This window comes from Cylas formicarius, unplaced genomic scaffold (genome assembly GCF_029955315.1).
Source record: "Cylas formicarius isolate icCylForm1 unplaced genomic scaffold, icCylForm1.1 PGA_scaffold_1__22_contigs__length_36826433, whole genome shotgun sequence".
NCBI classification, from domain to species: Eukaryota; Metazoa; Arthropoda; class Insecta; order Coleoptera; family Brentidae; genus Cylas; species Cylas formicarius.
Window position 1 is genome coordinate 13,859,546 of NW_026844264.1, and position 20,874 is coordinate 13,880,419.

The following is a 20,874-nucleotide window of genomic DNA, read 5'->3' on the forward strand; positions in this document are numbered from 1 at the left end:
ACATGTTGCGCCGTCTTGTTGAAACCACATCTCCTGGACATCATGGTTATTCAATTCAGGAATGAAAGAGTTAGTAATCATAGCTCTATACCGATCACCATTCAGTTAACGTTCTGGCCATCATCGTTTTTGAAGAAGTGCGGACCAATGATTCCACCAGCCCATAAAGCGCACCAAACAGTCAGTTTTTCTGGAAGTAACGGTGTTCGACATGCACTTGAGGATTAGCTTCGCTCCAAATGCGGCAGTTTTGTTTGTTGACGTAGCCATTCAACCAGAAGTGCGCTTCATCGCTAAACAAAATTCGCTTATGAAAATCGGGAACAACGGCAATCTCGTTTTGGGCCCATTCGACGAATCTACGCCTTACTTGATGATCATTTGATGAATTGCCAAACCAACCTGAGAATAAATCACTTGACAGCTGTTAAATCAGTCGCCATCTTGAACAGTAATGCCAACTTAAAGTTCTATACATCGAAAATAAAAACACCCTTTACTTTAGTAGCGTGTTTGAGCCCAATAATACTCAGTCTTTCTGCTTTAGATCCAAAAAATTAACAGGGGTCTTCTGGTATACCTTCGCAGTTTTTAAAATATTGTACATTTCTTAAAAATGTTTAGCACAGGTTACACTTCCAAAAATTTGGAAAATTGCACAAATTGTTCCAATAAGTAGCCAGTTATAGACCTATCACGCTCCTATGTCGTTTTGCCAAAGTCTTTGACTTTCTTATTTCTACCCAATTATTTTTCTTCGTAGAGAATGAGAGACTTGAATCAACATGGACTTCACAAGAAACGTTCTATGCATAATGGCTTTCATACCTGTGATGTCTAGACTGACTTTTCAAAGGTTTTTGACAAGCTTCATCGCTCTGGTAAAGAAGCTTGGATATTTCGGTGTTCACGGCAACTTAGTCCGTTTCTTGCAAAGTTACCTAACCGATAGAACTCAGTGTGTGATTGTGTTATCAACATTTAGTAACAGCTTCATTACCAGACGACCTAAAAGTAAGAAAAGAAATTCATTCTCAATCGGAAATTTTGGAACTCCAGGATGATCTCGATAGGTTTATTATGTACTGTAAAAATAACAAAATGATACAGTTTACAAGGAAAAAAGAACCTATTAATATTGACTTAAAATTAGACAACTTAAGAGATTTACTCAAGTTAAAGGTTTAGGAATCATATTGGGCTCTGAGTTAATTTTTTATATGAAAATAACCTACAGTTTTATAAATCGAGGTCGCTTGAAACACGCAGAAATTGCTCAGAGGTCCTTTTTCTTTATAAAATTATCAACAATCTTATTGAGTCACCTTCTTGTCACTTATCTTTTATTGCTAGTCCTTATGGAGTGCGCATTAGGTTAGCTTTTTCTATAGAAAGGGTCAGATCTTACTGGTTTTTAAACTCTCCGCACATTAGACGTATTCGTAAGTCCAATAGCTGTGTTTTTCTGAACAAAGGATACGGACTTATTTAATTTAAGCCTAAATTTGTTTAAAAGAAACTTATGCAAAATTTTGTAACATTTTTTTAAATAATTAGCTTAGCAAATATCTAGTTAAGTTTCTTTTTTATTCCCGACCATGTAATCTTATGTTTAATATGCTGTGCTAATATCCTGTAATTGGGCAGCCCCGTCTGCCTGTTGGTTAGCTTTTTGGTTTGTAAATAAATAAACAAGATTCCTTTAGTTGTTATCCCATTCATCAGGCTCAGAACTTGTGAAATTTTACATAGTATTAATCATTATAGCCAATTTCTATATTTCTATCGCACGTTTTTGATATCTGTCATACCCTATTTCAATTTTCAACACGAACCGCGTTAATCTAACGCGTCGACTACAATAAATATTATCTACTTTAATAGTATATATAGCAGACAGAAGGGGATCCTTGTCAAATATGGGTGTATCAATTAATAAACCACTCCAAATTTAAATCCATTTAAAACGTAATATTTTTCGATGAATTTTTAATCCGTAAAACCGTTCGAACGCGGCACACAATCAAAACAAAACAATCAGTTAATAACTTAGTTAATCCATCCTACATCCCGAGTATACCTATGGCAACTTAAAATTAATCCATCCAATATACCGCGTTTTTGGATAACATTTTCAGCCATCATAAAATAACAAATTCAAATCAAATAATCGATACGCTTGTGAATGCATTTACCGCCGTTGAAAATTTTGAATGTTCCCTATTTGAACTATGCAACCAATTATATGCTGGTGTATTAAATTTTGCTCACTTGTGATTCAACAGGCCAGTAGGCCATTATTTTCAGTTGAATTTGATTAGATCCTGTTAACGAGTGTAAAAATGACATACATAAAGGAAACATATTTTATATGCTTTTTTTACACTCGTTAATAAGATTTAAATAAATTCAATGCGTTTGAAAAAAATTCTTCCTCGAATGATGTTACAGTATTACAGAAATCCGTTACATTACATTAAATGGATAATAAATATTGTTTCAGAACATAATACGAATATCAGTGTAAATGGTAAGTTACGCTCTAAAGAATTAAACAATGTGCATTGAACACTAGAAATTAAAATCCGTGTTTATCGGATTGCCTGTAAACTTTCCTAAACCGATTTAATAACAAAATCTGCTATTTTACGTCAACGTATCCCAAATCGGCAACCACAATATTTCAATTTATAATTTCCAAAGCCGGTTCCAATAGATTTTGAATAAAATTCAATAGAGAAATAATAATTTTCCAAAAATTAAATATGCTATATATTTTAGCGTCCGAAACCAATGAATAACTGGCAAATAAATTATTTTATTTATCTCCCACCATAAACGAAATTACATTATTTGCATTTAGATGAAGAGTGTGATTGCGATTCAATTTTTTTTCCAAAATTCAAATACCGCTCCAGCAGCGCAGATTTATATCACGCATTATTATATTAATAACAATTTATTTCCAGATTATATAAAGCAATTATCTTTGCTGATTGAAAAACGTATTCCAAATACTCAAATAAATTATCCGGTACATTCGGTTCAAGATTGGAAAACCTAGAAATGTCAAAGGATTTAAAAGAATCCTATCAGCGAAATAAAAAGCAATATTGAATGAATTATTTTTTTTTATGAACAATGTACCTTGTATTACGTAGATTTATTGTCAATATAGAGTATGAAAAAAACATCAACCCGTACAAAATGTTTCGGAGGCAATTTCTTAAAGTTTGATGTGTGGTTGCTTTTTTTAACCATTAATATAAAATTAATCTTTGTAATTTTAGATATATCAAATCCGAACGCACAAAAACCAAATAACGTTTCCGTTCGAACGATCATAAACTAAACCATTGAAAGATCCATATCGGCGGAAAAAAATGATCTAATTATACATATTTGTCTCAGTGACGAATCGCAGCGATTTTTCTCCCGACGTAAACGAAAATCGAAATGCTCCCATAAAAATGGCGTGGAATTTATCTTGAGATAAGCGCGGCTTCAGCCAATTTGCCTTTTTATGAAGCTCTGGTCTTTACTCTTTGGTTATCGATCTTGGACAAATGAGACACAGACAGTGTTTGATGCGGCGACTATTAGGGTTATCTATCCGGCGGTTTGGTGGTTTGTTTCCGGAAAACAAATCAAGTCGATCGCTGATATATGACTTGCACAGTATCGATGCATCACTTTAACAGACCATCCAGTGATAATATAACATCAAATTTCAAATGTCAAAAAAATTTCCGCTGCCGATATGATCTAATGCTACAGCCATTACTTCGAAAGAATTTTTCAAATTTTTCCTTAAATTGTTTGGAAGACTTAGTAGTAAAAAGTACTAAAAAAATTGACATTACAAACAAATGATAAAAGACAGTTTAATCAGCTGAGTGTAGGGCTGTAGAACTCGTTAAGTGAGTAGAAGTCTTTTTTACTAGATAGTTTTGTACCTTCTTTTTAAATTCAAATATGTTAATGTTAATTTCATGTTCTATAGTAAAAACGTGTAATATCGCGCGCGAAATAAAAGTGTAAGTTTATAATTTCATGTCATTTAAAAAGAATTCATTTACAGCTGTCAGTTTTGAGGATTTGCCAATTTTAAGTGAGTATGATAAATAAATCAACAATTTCCTAGTTTTTGGCATCTCCAAGCAAAAACGTTAGTTTTAAATTTGATAAACTATCTTGAAAATAAAAGAAAAAGTGGAAAGTCGTCAATGAGTATCCAGGAAATAGTAGAGAAAGCACTGGGAATCAGTTAATTGTGTATGCAAAAAAAATATATATAAAACCAGTCTTTTTCGGTGAGAAGACTCAAGATTTGAGGGATGATGTGACAATATATAGATCAAAATTAATGTAACTTTTCCAATTTTGCATTGAACTCTAAAAAAACAGGCGAATTTTATGTAAACAGCATAGAAATATAGTGAAAATTTCATATCAATAGTGAGAAAAGTGGTATTTTTGGATGAAACGTGGATATTTTTTAATAACAGAAAACAGAAAAGGTGATGTTGCACGGGAAAATGGTTAATTATTTTGCGACTGTTTAATATCTAATTACACAACATTTTGGTAGTCTCTGTATCTTCCATTGTGCTTCATATAATTAGTTACCTTTGAGCTCACAGGATAAGACTGTATTTGACTATAGCAGTTTATTATTATTTATTACCAAATTTATTTCTTATCACGCAGGATATAGCTAATGCTATCGATAACCATGGATGTCCTTTATGTAGATTTAATAAAAGCCTTTGACAGACTAGATCACAGTATTCTGTTAAACAAATTACCTAGAATTGGATTTTCCTTCTCTTTACTCACGTTGACGGAATCATACTTAACTAACCGCAGGCAGTACGTTTTCGTGAATGGTTTCAGTTCGAGCGAATATAATGTAACTTCGGGTGTGCCACAGGGCTCCGTCTTATTGTTCATTCTATTTATGAATGACATAGGGCTGGACCTTTCCTTCAAATACCTTCTTTATGCGGATGACTTAAAACTGTATGCTGCCATAAATCATTTTCATGATTACATTCGACTGCAACATGATCTGAAGATTCTAAATCAATGGAGTAACAACAACATGATGCCTCTTAACATTAACAAATGTAGTGTCATGACTTACTCTTTGAAATCGTCCCAATTCTCTTTGACTCAACATCTCTCGCTAGATCGGACTCCGTGCGCGACCTAGGTGTGATATTCTATAAAAATTTGTCGTTTGTCGATCACATCTAGTCAATAGTGGCAAGCTCATCTAAAACTTTAGGTTTTTTGGTCAGATGCGGTAGGGATTTTGCTTCACATAACTCGATAAAGCTTTTGTTTACCGCTTTTATTCGCTCGAAGTTAGAATATGCCTCTGCCGTCTGGTCGCCTGGTTATAGCGTTCGTTCGCAGAACTTGGAGTCCATTCAAAGGCGATTTCTAAAATATATGTATTATAAAACTCATGGATCTTATCCTGAACAGGGTGCTCCTCAGACTGAGTGGTTGAATTTGTTTTCGATGGACTTTCTGCAGACCGGGCGCGAGTATTTGTCACAAGTTTTGTTATACAAGCTGATTCATAATTCGGTAAATTGTACTGACTTACTTGAACAACTGAATTTCATGGTTCCGCGGTTAGCATCGCGATACTCTGCTACCTTTTACCTTCCCACCGCGAGGACTAATATCTTGAAATTCTCTCCTTTATATAATATGTGCAACGTTTCCAACCGTACCAGCGATTTAGACATTTTTAATTGCAGTTTGAGTAGCATTAGGCTAAAATTCTGTTGTGCCTAGTCTTCTTGCAATTTCGTTGCCTTCGCAGTTCAGTAATTTCCTTCATTAGTATTTTTCTTATGTCAATTTTGTTACGGATCATCTTTTTTGCAATATTAATGTATTTGCGTGGTGGTGTTTATACTTTGTAAATAATTTTGTAATTCTGATTAAATGTAGTTAGTGTTCTCTTGCTCTATAATTGGATTTGATCCTGTTGAGCAGTGTATGTAAATAAATTATAGTTTAGTTATTACGTTTATTATTGCATTAAATTTATTATTTGTGGTACCCCTTAAGTTGTTAAGTTATTTTCAGTTCTTGTATCGCGGTTGTGTATTTCACAGTGATAACTGTATGGAAGAAAATAGATTTATTTGTTTTTGCAAAATGACTTCGCTAAGCGAGGTAGTTGACCCTGCACCCAAGACTTGACACCAGCAAAGCGCAGCCCTTATGGGAATACAAGAATGTCAATTATGCCCCTCTTACAAGACGGAACGAGAAGAGCAAAAAAATATTATTAGTCATCTCAATGTGTACATTTTATCCTCTGGTATTTGGTCACTCCCAAAAATTTAATATCGTCATTCGTAAGTTCATTTTTTAACTCAGTCTAAATCTGTGTATTGTATAAACACATACAAGATCGATCAAAATTGATCTTTCCGCGAGTCCTATTGTAACTTTGTGATTACTTTACGTCATGTTATTTCATTTCACTACCGCTGTCGCCAAAAGTGTGCATTTTTGTTTGCTTAATTCCAAAAAGAATACAATGCACCGGTGGAGTTCAATCTAACCTCTCACGGTGACAGTCAGTGAATTTAAATAAAATCGACTAGAATATTATTATTTTATTAATGAAAAGGTTTTTTTTCATAATTGTGTGTGAAAAATATGAATATTTGTTTTCTAATAATGTCGTCCCTTGTCTACGGGGATTACGGGAATTCACAAATAAACGGTGGGTTCATTCGTATGTGACGTGATCTCATCTTAACGTTGCTCATACGGGTGAATCGTCAAAGTTCCGAGACGTCAACTACCCCGACGACGAGGCCATGGCGGCTTAGGCACGACAAGCCTCTTAATTACGACGTCTCCGAGTTAGACACTTTGAAATACGATGTCCTCAGAGTCAATTAGGGGAAAATACCACCATGTTAATTGCCGAAAACAGGGCCCTCTCCGATAATTGTTTAATGCATTTTTAAGGCGGCCCGAGCCGGCTAATCCAATTCCGACGATCTGGTTTTAAAGGACTTGTTATAAACCGACGTGAACTGTAATTTGCTCTTACAAAAGATTCGTTAGATTTCGGTCTTGAGACGTACGAACTGCCTAGCAGGTTGTTCTCGTCGAAATAAATGAAGAAAAGGCGTGTTTGTTCGTTTTTAATTGCCACGTAGCCAGTTGGTTTATCTAAAATTTTGGCTACAGTTTACGAATGTGTCATAAAATTGTTTTATCTAGGTTTCTTTGTCTTTACAAACACCAACACTAAATACTTACATATATAGGTAACGCTTACACACTTGTATACTACTGAAATGAAAAGAAACGAAATGAAAGAAAAATAACAAATTTTCATATTTTCAAATGGAACACTTTTATTACCTATTATTATTAGAAATTCCTTGAAATGATTCATCAATTCTTCTACCAACGAAAAATCTGAGATCTATAGAAATCTATGAACAACCTAACAATCTTAACCGCGACTCTGGTCTCTACCTGTCACAAATATGGAAATTAGTCATCCGAGACGGTGTTTATGCCCCTCATGTAACTCCGCCCCCTCAAACAATATATAAAGAGGTACAGAGTAAAATACAATACAGTTTCAGTCAAGCTCTGAAGAACCGAACAGGATGATTGGCGAAACGTCAGCAAGTTCGACTCAGCACAAACCGACGCAGGACGAATCCAGAAGTTTTGTTAAAAGTATGATTCATTATTTTCCTACTTAATTACTAAGGATTTCGGAATCAAAAATAATATCTAAAATTTGAGCTCCCTACGAATTCAAATGGGGCTTCGTATATTGAAAATTAAAAAATTGAGGTGCTGTGCTTCATTTCCCACAAACGCATGTTAGGGCCCTGCGCCAAGGTAGTGGAAAGTAACCTATATTAGTTCCATATAACAAAAAGTAAATTATATGGGATTACTTCGAACTGCTTCTACGACAAGACTCTATTACAAAAAAAGTGGATTTTATCCTGGAAGTTCATAGACAATTTGTTTTATCTAAAGAAAGAAATTAAAAAGAGAAGGCATGCTTATGAAAGCATGATATTTATAGACCTCGGAAAAATCTACGATAGCCTACCTATCAAACGGCTATGGATCGCTGCCACTGAAAATGGGTATTTGCCATCAATACAGTTAAGAATCTTACTCAGAAGGCTATCGGATTCATTTGTAATCGATAAGGGTTGTTGATTTTGTTTAATGTTACTTAAAATATACTTAAGCTATGTTTTATTAAAGTAATGTTAGTAGTGTAATTCAAGTTCAAATTGGATCTGAATTTATCTGTACTCTGCTATTCCCTGACGACCAGGTTGTCGTAGGAAGATGCATCATATATGATTAAAAAACAGATTGACCCTTTCGAAAATTGGAGTCTGGAAATCAAAAAAAAAAATTAAAAAATCGAAGAATATGTGCTTCTTATTGAAGAAGGAAACGACCACAATGACATTATAAAGAAAATTAAGGGGAAGTATATAACGAGCAACTTGAATAAAAAATACCACAAAAGTGAGAAAGTTTGATACAGCTTGGGCAGAAATTTGGACACTGGACAAAAATATTATGGGAAGAGTAATTGCTCTAGAGAACAAAGAGAAGAGAGACGAGTTAAGGAAATACACTCACACTATGTTACAACGCAAATCATAATTGAAAGTTTACAAGTGGAAAAGGCATTAGTGAATATGATAGAAGAAAGACAATTATCTTAATTTGTTCGCCAATCAAAGAAGGCTCAGAACCAAAGAGGGATAGAACCAGCGAAGTTATGAATGGAAGATGGAATGGAAAATGACTGGAAAAATAGCAGCATCTGGCGCTTAGGGGACATGTCTGAAATAAATTGTAAAATATTTAGTTTTCGTTTGATGATCTACAAGTCAATAACAATTATTTTTGTAATATATTTTTTTCACGATTATTTAATTCTTTTTCCACGTGAGACCAATAAGACCACTGTTTCAAGTGAGGCCGCATCATACTTTTTTTATGGTTTTATTTTAAAAATTATTCAAATATTTGGGCATTTACTGATACGAAACTGTTTGCTGCATCTTTTTACTAATTTTTTGTACCGCAGACTGTTTAATAATAGTAATTATTATAACAATAATAATGAAATAATCGGTTAAAAATCGACTTGCGTATTACGAGAATATGGTCGCCCCAAAATCATGCCTAGGATTTTGAAACTAGAAATCTTGTAATAGGAAATGTACTCCTAAGCTTAAAATATACACTTTTGACAGCAGGCGTCAGAATAAAGACGTTAGTATGAGTTTGATAAATTGGTTAAGGCTTTCGCGGCCCGTTGACAAGCTATTATCTTGATTCTGGTTTAAAGGCTGTCGTCGATTGGAATTATTTCCTAACGTTTCGCTAGCACGAGTGGCGAGCTTCTTCAGAGGTCCTTCCATCTCCGATGTTGGACGTAGACTGACGATTTCTCCTGCACAGGTTGTATTTATGCCGATTGGTAGTGGGCGGGGCCTGTTCCGCTTCGGTTAGTCTCGGGATATCGATCGGTACTGCTCGGGCGTTCCGAAGGATCGGGTTCCAGATTTGGTTGAGTCTAAGGGTCTCCTCCTTTCGGTTGAAATTGTGTGGGTGTTTTTGTATCTCAATGGCTTCCCTGACTAGTCTGTTGTGATAGCCGTTGACCGATGCTAGTAACTTACAGCTCTCAAAGTGTATCCTGTGTTCCCCGCTGCCCAGTGCGTGTTCAGCTACTGCAGACTTCTCTGTATGTCCTAGCCTGCAGCTTGCTTTATGCTCCTTAAGTCTCGTTCCCATTGATCTCTTGGTAGTCCCGATGTAGACCTTTCCGCATGAACACGGAATGCGGTAGACCCCTGCAGCTGAAAGTGAGCCTCTCTTGTCCTTCGCTGACCTGATGGTCTGCTGGATCTTCTTTGTAGGCTTAAAGATTGTTTTGATGTCGTGTCTTTTCAATACTCTGCCAATCCTGTCGGTGACACTCGGAATATACGGCAGATATGCGTGGGAGGTGGAGGGTCGTTGTTCGGTATCCCGTGATCTTGATGATCTTGAGTTCATTAATCTCTCGATCTCCCTCTTGCTGTAGCCATTTGCCTCGAACGCAGTTTTTAGGTGTTCAAGTTCCATCTGGAGGTTCTCCGGTTCGCAAATCCTACGGGCTCGTTCTGTCAAGGTTCTGATAACCCCATACTTTTGACTTGGGTGATGGTTGGATAGAGCATGCAGGTATCTGTCCGTATGGGTTGGTTTTCTGTAAACTGTGTGGCCCAGCTTCTTACCTCGCTTCCTCACTAGTACGTCCAAGGACTCCACCGACTTCGTGCGCAAGATTCAAGATATCAATATTGAACAAAACGACATCCTTGTGAGCTTCGACGTCGTCTCACTGTTTACCAAAGTACCTCTGAAGAGTTGCTTAGACCTGGTGAACAGGATATTTCCTGTCGATATTTGCAACCTTTTTGAAGTCTGTCTGACCGGTAGCTATTTCGTGTGGAAGGGAAACTTCTACGAACAGATGGACGGAGTGGCAATGGGAAGCCCACTAAGCCCGGTTATGGCCAACTTATTTATGGAACACTTTGAGGAAAAAGCGATCGAGACCTCAGAGTACAAGCCAGCAACGTGGTTCCGGTACGTGGATGACACCTTCGTGATTTGGAAACATGGTATGGACAAGCTCAACAACTTTCTGCAGCATCTCAACAGTCAGCATCCCAGCATCCAGTTTACTATGGAGACGAAAATGACCAACAACTTGCATTCCGTGTTCATGCGGAAAGGTCTACATCGGGACTACCAAGAGATCAATGGGAACGAGACTTAAAGAGCATAAAGCAAGCTGCAGGCTAGGACATACAGAGAAGTCTGCAGTAGCTGAACACGCACTGGGCAGCGGGGAACACAGGATACACTTTGAGGGCTGTAAGTTACTAGCATCGGTCAACGTCTATCACAACAGACTAGTCAGGGAAGCCATTGAGATACAAAAACACCCACACAATTTCAACCGAAAGGAGGAGACCCTTAGACTCAACCAAATCTGGAACCCGATCCTTAGGAACGCCCGAGCAGTACCGATCGATATCCCGACGAAGCGGAACAGGCCCCGCCCACCACCAATCTGCATAAATACAACCTGCGCAGGAGAAATCGTCAGTCTACGTCCAACATCGGAGATGGAAGGACCTCTGAAGAAGCTCGCCACTCGTGCTAGCGAAACGTTAGGAAGTAATTCCAATCGACGACGGCCTTTAAACCCGAATCAAGATAATAGCTCAGTATGAGTTTAATTATAATTGGTACTGATTCCCCAAAATTTTGAAGCAACTAAAACTAACCGCAAGAATGAAAAAGTAAATAATTATTTATAAACTATTTTATTCAAGTCCCTAGGATGGTATGTAACAACGGTGCTATTGATATTGAAAATATACGTCCATTTTGGGATATTGGGGATTTTTGGGATATTCGTTGAAAATTTCGAGTTTTAGAATCTTTGCAATTTCTTTAGATTACAAGGCTGGCCAAGCTCCATTCCAGTTATTTTTCAGAGTTTGAAATTTTTCACGAGACTTAATTAAATACTTATTTAAAAGGTATTCGAAAAAGATATATATATATATATATATATATATATATATATATATATATATATATATATATATATATATATATATATATATATATATATATATATATATATATATATATATATATATATATATATATATATATATATATATATATATATATATATATATATATATATATATATATATATATATATATATTTTTTTTTTTGCATAAGTTATATTTACTGAAAACAAATAAAATTGAATTTAATTATTAAAAATTAAACACATTTATTTTACATAAACCTTTATACATTATTTACATAACAATCTTAACCGCGACTCAAGTCTCTACCTGTCACCAATATGGGAACCAGTCATCCGAGACGGTGTTTATGTCCCTCGTTTAGATCCGCCCTCCTCAAACAATATAAAAGCAGGTACAGAGTAAAATACGAGCCAGTTTCAGTCAAGCTATGAAGAAGCCAACCGGGTGATTGGCGAAACGTCAGCAATTTCGACTCAGCAAAAACCGACGCAGAAGTATTACGGTAGCCTGTGGAAGTTTCTTTGAAAAATTAAATGACGATATATTGATATTTAAATAATTTAAACCAACTAATATTGTCTTTTATATATTCAATATATTTTTATATAAGCCCTTCTCGTTTGTTTTAGCATTTATTATTATCTTCTGTCGCATTTGTATAAGTGGATTTTTATGTATTCATTCATATCTAATTTTTAATTAAATTAAAAATAACATGGACGTTCAGTTAATAAAATGTATGTAATCCGATGTCCGCTACATGCGATGTCCATTGACTATCCATATAATATATCTGTGTTTGTACAGGTACATATTATAGTACATATTATTGGGAACATTTAGGCCTTGGCAGGCGATATAATGTCTTTGAGTATAGGATTTTACGTATAAATGGACAATGTAAATAAGATAAAATGAATTATGGACACTAAAACTTCGACAACGGGGGCGTTAAATATCAATACATCGTCATTTTCAATAAATACGCTTAAGTTTAGTTTAAGTTTGAAAGTCGCTAATAAGTCCTAAAGAGCACAGAAAACCCCTCCCGTATCAAAACGTGCCAGCGTTATCGTATTACGAGGAATGTTAATTAAACATCCATCTAAAAGTGCGCCCTTATTTAAATTTGTCACCACATCCGCAACGCTTTTTGTAACGTTTTCGGGGGTGGAATATTAATCACCTGTTGACAATATTCCTCTTGTAACTCGTGTGTTAGTTGGTTTCCAGTGGCTGCTTCCTTTTCCCGTGATTACATTCCCCGTTACCGATTGCCTGACGAGACATTTCGTATTTGGGGCACGAAAAGAGACATCTGGCGATTAAAGTTTGAAATTTTATACAAAAGTCCCGCGTTAACAATAAAAACGACTAATAAAAATATCATAGTTTTGCTTATGGTTACTGCCCGACACTGTGCAGAAATTCCCAGTTATTAATTTTCATCCCACGTTTTCCCCCTCTAAAGCATCGGGCAACTTTGAAAAAGTAACTTTTCCGTATGTAATTAAATTAACTTTTCCTAACTCGCACTCTAAAACCGGAGTGATAAAAAGCATGGCAAATTATACGTGGAAAATAAGTTTACGGCCTGGCGATCTTTTCGCCGCAGAGTTTTACCAACTGCGGAACTTTGAAGCAACCCAGACCGCAAAAACATTTGAACGTGTAATATTATACGCTGCGGTGTAACATTGTGCTCTGCCTTCTTATTAAACATTTCTAAATGTTAATTTCAGGTTTTACCTTGGGAAAAAGGATCGATTAAATAAGTCAGAGTCAAGAAAAGAAAATGTGCAATTTCTCAATTTCGTAGATAATACTCTGCTTCCAACCGTACGGTGTGTTTCCATGGTGAAAAATATTTAGGACAATGAAGTTTTAATAAGAGACGAAAAATGGAATATTCTCATTATTACTTAGAGACTTCCAAATAAGTAAAGTCCATTTCCAAATTTTATTTCGATTGCTTTCAATGCAATAAAATTGATTTCAATTTCTCCATGGTACTTAGGTAAAATGCTTTCGAAATTCGGAAATTATAAAAGTATTCAAAACTCTAATACCAAGTTAATTCGCTAAAAAAATTAGCATATGTATAATAAACAAATAGCTTATAGTAAATTAGTAGTAGAACAAACCTCTGGCAAATTCCACAGGTTACAAATGGGACGTCAATGTTATTTTAATTTCATATTATAAGGATTAACCTTTTCTTATATATTTTGACGAATCAGGGTTTAGTTCCAATGAAAATTATGTAAATACATTCAACCAATAAATTAAAGCCTTCCACTTAAATAAAGCGCAATTTTACACTCAGGTTTAAAAAATAACAAAATTATCAAAATAGCATTATTTATTGTATTTACAAAATATAGCACAATCATTTTGATTGGTAGATATTTTACAAAAAGGGAACTCAATTAATATTAGCCCAAAAATTATCCATATGTAGAAAAACATAATTATTTGTTGGTAATAATGCTACACGTAGGCGTACATTTTTACGTCTTCCTTCGAATTTTATTATTTTTAACCCCATCGAACATATGGTATGACTTTAAAGTTATGCCTGTATTTGTCTTAACTGCCCTGATTTTAAAATCATTGTCACTTCGAGATACCAATGTAGCTCAAAGATTCTTCTCTGCATCATTTTAATATCACTGCACCAAACTCCTTCAATTGCCAATCAGTATAACAATATTAATGAACCAAGAACTGGTAAGCTTTGACTTTTTTATATATATCATAGAAAAATTAAGGATCTGAGTGGATTGAATATCTCAATTCCAATAATTGTTAACTTTCACAAATCCCGTAACCTAGAAGTTTTGCACTCATAACAAATATCTCAAATCATCTTTAAATGTTTTTTCGTATATTGTCAAACTATAGTAGTTGACAATGTCTATGGTCGATAGTAATCGAGATATAGGTGGAGCATACAAATTTTGTTTTGTCTTTCCCCCGTTTACAGGAAAGAATGGTTCTTACTTCCTTGCTAAAGGGAATTGCACTGAGAAATTTATTTTCCTGATATATGGTTTTCGTCGGTCTGTCAGACTGTTGGCGCTATAGTTGCTTACCGGTTTACGTTATTGATTTGGCATCATGTTGAGACAGGAAACGCTTTTATTTTCTTAGATGTGTTCCTTTAGTTATGCCATAATAAATTATATTTTCCACAATGGTTAGCAAAATTGATTTATTTTTTTTAAATAGTGGTCCGTCGAATCGAAAGATAGCAGAAGAAAATCTTTTATGTTAATGAGACGTTATATAGTACCAAAAATATTACATGACAAATTATAGTGCTCAAAAATGTTCAGTATTCAAGGTGCTTTCGGAAAAAAGGAAGAGACTTCTAATCGCTCACATAGGAAGCGAAACGGGGGTTTTAAACGACGGCTTACTAGTCTTTCAGTAGTCTTCATATAGGGCATGAATTCGGATATTATTGAAAACTATTTACCCACTGGTTAGCTACCAAAAATATTGAATAAATAAAGTAGCGTCCACAACATATAGCTAATTTACACAGTGTATGTATGTAGCTATATAACTTATATAGACGCAAGTGACAGGATGTCTAGCAACATACAGCACGACATTCACTCGTTAAGCTACTGTGTGATCAAGCCATTGAGAAAGCAACGCCAGAGAACTACCGAAGAGCGGTGCAGCATGTCATTAACTTTACTAGGTCGATAGTATCGTCGATCCGGTAATTATTAAATTAGATGATAGTTTCTTAGATGACAAAAAATATTATAATATGATATTTTATAATTTCTTTCCCTTTTACAAGTATTTTACCGGGATGCGTATTGGCATTATCTTCTATGATTGAAAAATGTATGCCAACTCATAGCAGACAATATACCACGATTGGCTTATAGTAGGCTATAGTTTCTCACCTGGGTTACGACAACATGCCCTGAATATTGAAGCGTCCAAATGCAGTAGATTCTATTTTTTTGGATAATATCCTAAAGTTTTGGGCATCATTCTGTCGATGGTGTTGTTCTGTTTTGTAGTGCGCCCTAACCAAAACTAACCATCAGCATAACCAACTAACCATAAATAAGAGGAACATATCGCTCAACATAAATAAAAACACACCTAATGCAAAATCTTATTAATTAATAATTATTTTTGTTTTCTTGTATATATCACCACAAAATAATAAATTCATATAGCAGAACACTTAAATTTGATTTTATATAGTATATATTATAAATATTGCAATATACTTACATAGTAACTATGCTAATGTTAAATCTATATAAATCGCATATATATATATATATATATATATATATATATATATATATATATATATATATATATATATATATATATATATATATATATATATATATATATATATATATATATATATATATATATATTCTCACGTATTGATTCACGGATGGAAAAATGTGATGACACTATATTCCGGGATATCATTCGTTCGCTCGTTGAACTCCGACTGGAATCCTGCAAATCCTGCATCCGACTGGAATCCTGCAGACGTTTCGCCAAAATCTCACTTGGCATCTTCAATGCTCGCGCTCCGAAAACACTTCGAAGATACCAAAAATGCTCAGAATTCTTTTTGTTTCCGCCAAGTTGCTAAACCGATACCCCAAGATAAGTCTGCTCGGAAATTCATCCACGCCGTCTTTTAAACAAAATTTTAAAAAGAAACTGTTAATGGAAATTATAAACGTTAATTTTTGTACTTTTGGTAAATGTGTATTAGCCTTGTCTATTTTATTGCTTTAATTATTTGTTTTGCCCATTCCAACAGTATTACCATTTTCCCACGTCTATTATTCTTGTCAGCTTATTTACTATTTACTTATGATGTTTGTTGTAAAATTTGCCTTATTGTAAGTTGATTTATGGATTTTTTTTACGTGCTCGGTTAAGTCAGTTGCCATTGGCCGAGTAAAAAATAAAGACGTTTTTATTTATTTATTTATATTTCCGCTCATAATAGGGAAATATTTCTGAGACAATAAAATGGGAATGTAGTACCAGTCCAGTAATTCGAAATACATTTTTCTGGGATTACGTCGTGCCATAAGAGATATGGCTAATAGGCTTCAGCGACGCACACCATTTTCAGTGATAAGAAACCACCCAAACGCGGGTAAGACTATCTGCGCTTAATAAAAAGAAAGAATTTTGCAAAGAAAGGTTAAGTATTAGTTGGACCATTCTGTAGTGCCTTTGCATACCTAATTAGGTCTTACCTTCACGAAATAATTGATTTATTAATGCCACTACTTAAAAATAATTCATTTAACAACAAGAAGAAAAATAATATCCGCCGAAAAAGAGGCGTTAAAACATTCATATTAATCGCATTAAAAGTTACTAATGACGTAGTAGTTTTTGAACTCGTCTACACAATAATGTCGGACTATTATGGACCTCCGCAACTAATTTAATTTGGTCTGTTTAGAACAGCAAATAACTACGGACCGAGCGGATAAACAACTGAATATTGCAGTTCGATAAAACAGGTTGCTGACAGGTACAAAACAAGAGAATTTATTACTTCCAATTACTGTATTTAATTTCATATCATTTTCTTCAATGCGCGTTTAAATTTTAATGGCTTTCGATAGTTTTCTGTCATCGCGTAATCCACCCGTTTCGATTCAATTACGGTCGCCGCCATTTTAGCATTTGTCGACAACGAGTTTTATGACCCTTTTGTACCGGATTAAACTGTGTTCGATTCGGAAGATACACTTTTACGTCAATTTAATATCGTCCGTTTTGTTTCCCTATTATCGATTGCTGTCAAACGGGCGAAGAAATAATTGCACTTTTGATTTGTTCGGTATACTTACTGGTGCCAAAAAGAGAAGTAAGAAGAATAAGAAGAAGAAAAGAAGAAGGAGTAAGTCGTATTGATTTAGAGTAAAGAAAGTGGATATGTTATACAAAGAAAAAATTTGGTACCATCCTCCAAACAATGTAAAAATCAGGTTAGTCGAAAAAGTATTTTAAATTTAAAAGATTGAAAACAGAAGTTAAAGTCCTGCTCAGAATGCTTGACAAGGATAATACTATGAATGTTTGGAAGGAGACTGGAAATGTAGGAATACGATGTAATCTGTTAAACATGGCAATTAATGAAAATGTAAACATAGAATTGTCGAAATGAAACAGGAATTTTGGAAATGGAGGAAGAACGAATTGTTTAAAAAACAATATGGCGGACACATTAAAGCCAGCTTAAACTCTTTAAGATCCCGCTGTAGATGCTTGTCAGTTATTTTACGAACGCTTGGTCAAATTAATCATAAATAAACAGATAAATAAAGGAAATGTCCCTGTATTATTAGGACTATCCTAGATTATGTTTTGATTAGTTTAGAAGTGAAAGTACTGATTAGAATGCGTGACAGGGATGACATAAGAGTGGTTAGTTGGTAACACTATCGATGTTAAAATAAATAAGAACTAAAAGTTCAGATTTTCACGAAATTATATATTATGACATGACAATTGTTTCGACAACACCGTGTCTTTATCAAATGTAATATTTACAAACTACCTGCTACTATATATACCGAAAAATGACCGTAAAACCTTAATTAATGTTGTTGGGAGAATTTAAGTTCAATAAAGGAGAGGTATTTAAATCTAATTGATCGTTAAGCAATACATTTGAATGTCTCATTTTGTTAATCTCCATGGCTTACAATAAATTTAATTTTGTACTTTTTGTGGCTGTGTGTAATATATCAAAATTGTCGTCAAAAATGTGTTTTTCTGTGTTTAAGTGTGTAGCATAATTAGAATCTAGACTATTGTTTTTAAATGCTCTTATATGTTCCTTAATGCGTTTCTTGAAGGGTCTACCTGTTGGATATACATTTTAGGACAAGATCCACATTTCAACCTGTAGGCACCTGATTTTTGGTATCTTGGATATTTCAATTTATTGTTTTTTAAATATTTTCCTATTGTGTTGTTAGTTCTGAAAGCTATTTTTAAACCACATTTTGACAAATGTTTTGAAACTTTTTCGCTAGGTTCTCCTATGTATGTAATTGTTTTAAATTGTTCGTGTTCTGTATTTGATTTCGGATAAATAGAGTTTACTGTTGTCTGTATTTATTTTTTATTTATCATTTTATCTATAATGAACGGATTGTGGACGTAGAGTTAAATGCAGCCATTTTGTGTGTATTAGGGTGATTTGAGCTGTTATATATGACTGTGTCCATGTGTGAAGGTTTATGATATATTGAAAAATCTAATTTGTTTTGCACTTTCATGATAGTTAAGTTAGTTAATAGTTAAGTCTAAAAAATTAATAGAGTTATCCTGTTCAATCTCGATATTGAATTTTATACGATTGTATACGTATACGATACGTATAAAATTCACTATCGAGATTGAACAGGATAACTCTATCAATTTTTTAGACTTAACTATTAACTAACTTAACTATCATGAAACTGCAAAACAAATTAGATTTCTCAATATATCATAAACCTTTACACACGGACACAGTCATACATAACAGCTCAAATCACCCTTATACACACAAAATGGCTGCATTTAACTCTTTTTTGACGACAATTTTGATATATTACACACAGGTACAAAAAGTAGAAAATTAAATTTATTGGAAGCCATGGAGATTAACAAAATGAGACATTCAAATGTCGATCAATTAGATCAATTAGATTTAAATAACTCTCCTTTATTGAACTTAAATTCTCGCAACAACATTAATTAAGGTTTTATTGTCATTTTTCGGTATATATAGTAACAGGTAGTTTGTAAATATTACATTTGATAAAGACACGGTGTTGTCGAAACAATTGTCATGTCGTAATATATAATTTCGTGAAAATCTGAACTTTTAGTTCTTATTTATTTTGATAAATGGATTTTCATCAAGTAAAAGCCACCTCAGTTCAACTATCGATGTTTAGGAGATTGCAAATGTAGTAAAAGGATGTAATCTGTTTAACATGGCAATTAATGAAAATGTAAACATAGGGTTGTCGACAAGAAACAGGAATTTTGGAAATAGAGAAAGAGCGACTTGTTTAAGAAACAAAATAGCGGACACATTAAAACTAGCTGGAACTATTTAAGATCTCGCTGTAGATGCTTGTCAGTTATTTTTTCAAAGCACTATCCTAAATTATGTTTTTCAAAATTTTGAACGTTTGGGTTAGTAATATGAAAACTACAATTTTTGGGATCTAACTATAAACTTTTATAAGTTTCACTGCAACTGCAAGGTGAAAAGGTATACATATTGTTTAATTTTAATCATAGCAAAAATTTGAATTGAAAATTGAGAAATAAATTAAAACAAGTACTACAAATGGACAAATAATAATTTAAAGTCAGTTAAAGCGTTTAGAAAGTAGATCTTGATATACATATTTTTCTTTTCCAATATCTGGCACTACTAACTGCATTTAATAAAAACAAAGCACTAATAAACGAAACAGTCTTACAAAAAAATATTTATCCTATACTTTACATAAATGCGTAAATATGCCAGTTTGTAATAAAAAATTCCTTTGCAGTGTGACCTAGACTCCTTTTCCACTTGCTAAATCTGGATAATACACTACCAAATAATCAATAAAATTAGAATCAAATTCCGAAACGTGAAACGCGGCAGAGAAATAGTAGCGCAAGGTTGATTACCACCCTGTATATATATAATATTGAACTGGTATCCATTAAGCAGAGAATTCACAAAGAATATTGCATTAAGAACTTTTCTTGTCAAGCCATTAGCCATCTCCGAAACTTAATTTCATTTTCGAAATGAGTCCTGCTTCATTCCGCCAGTGTAGAGAATTTCGTGTGCGCAGTTGCCACGTAAAATCTGGAAAATATTGGTTTAACCGTTAACCCGGTCTGTCACCTTGAAACCTTTTTTAATTCTCTGGCATGCTTGTTCTAAATTTAAATTAGCCCGGTTAGTTGTCCATTAATTTTGATACTGCTATATTAAAACAATCATTTTTATGCTTTTTTAGTTTGACAATATAAGTAAAGCTGGCAGCGTTGCCCTAACCCCAAGAAAGTTTGAAAGTTTCTCCCTTCGGAAAAATATTCGGCAAACAGAGCAGCCAATTTTCATTTTGTTCCCCTATTAAAGAATATTCAGATTAGAAGGTAATTGACTGC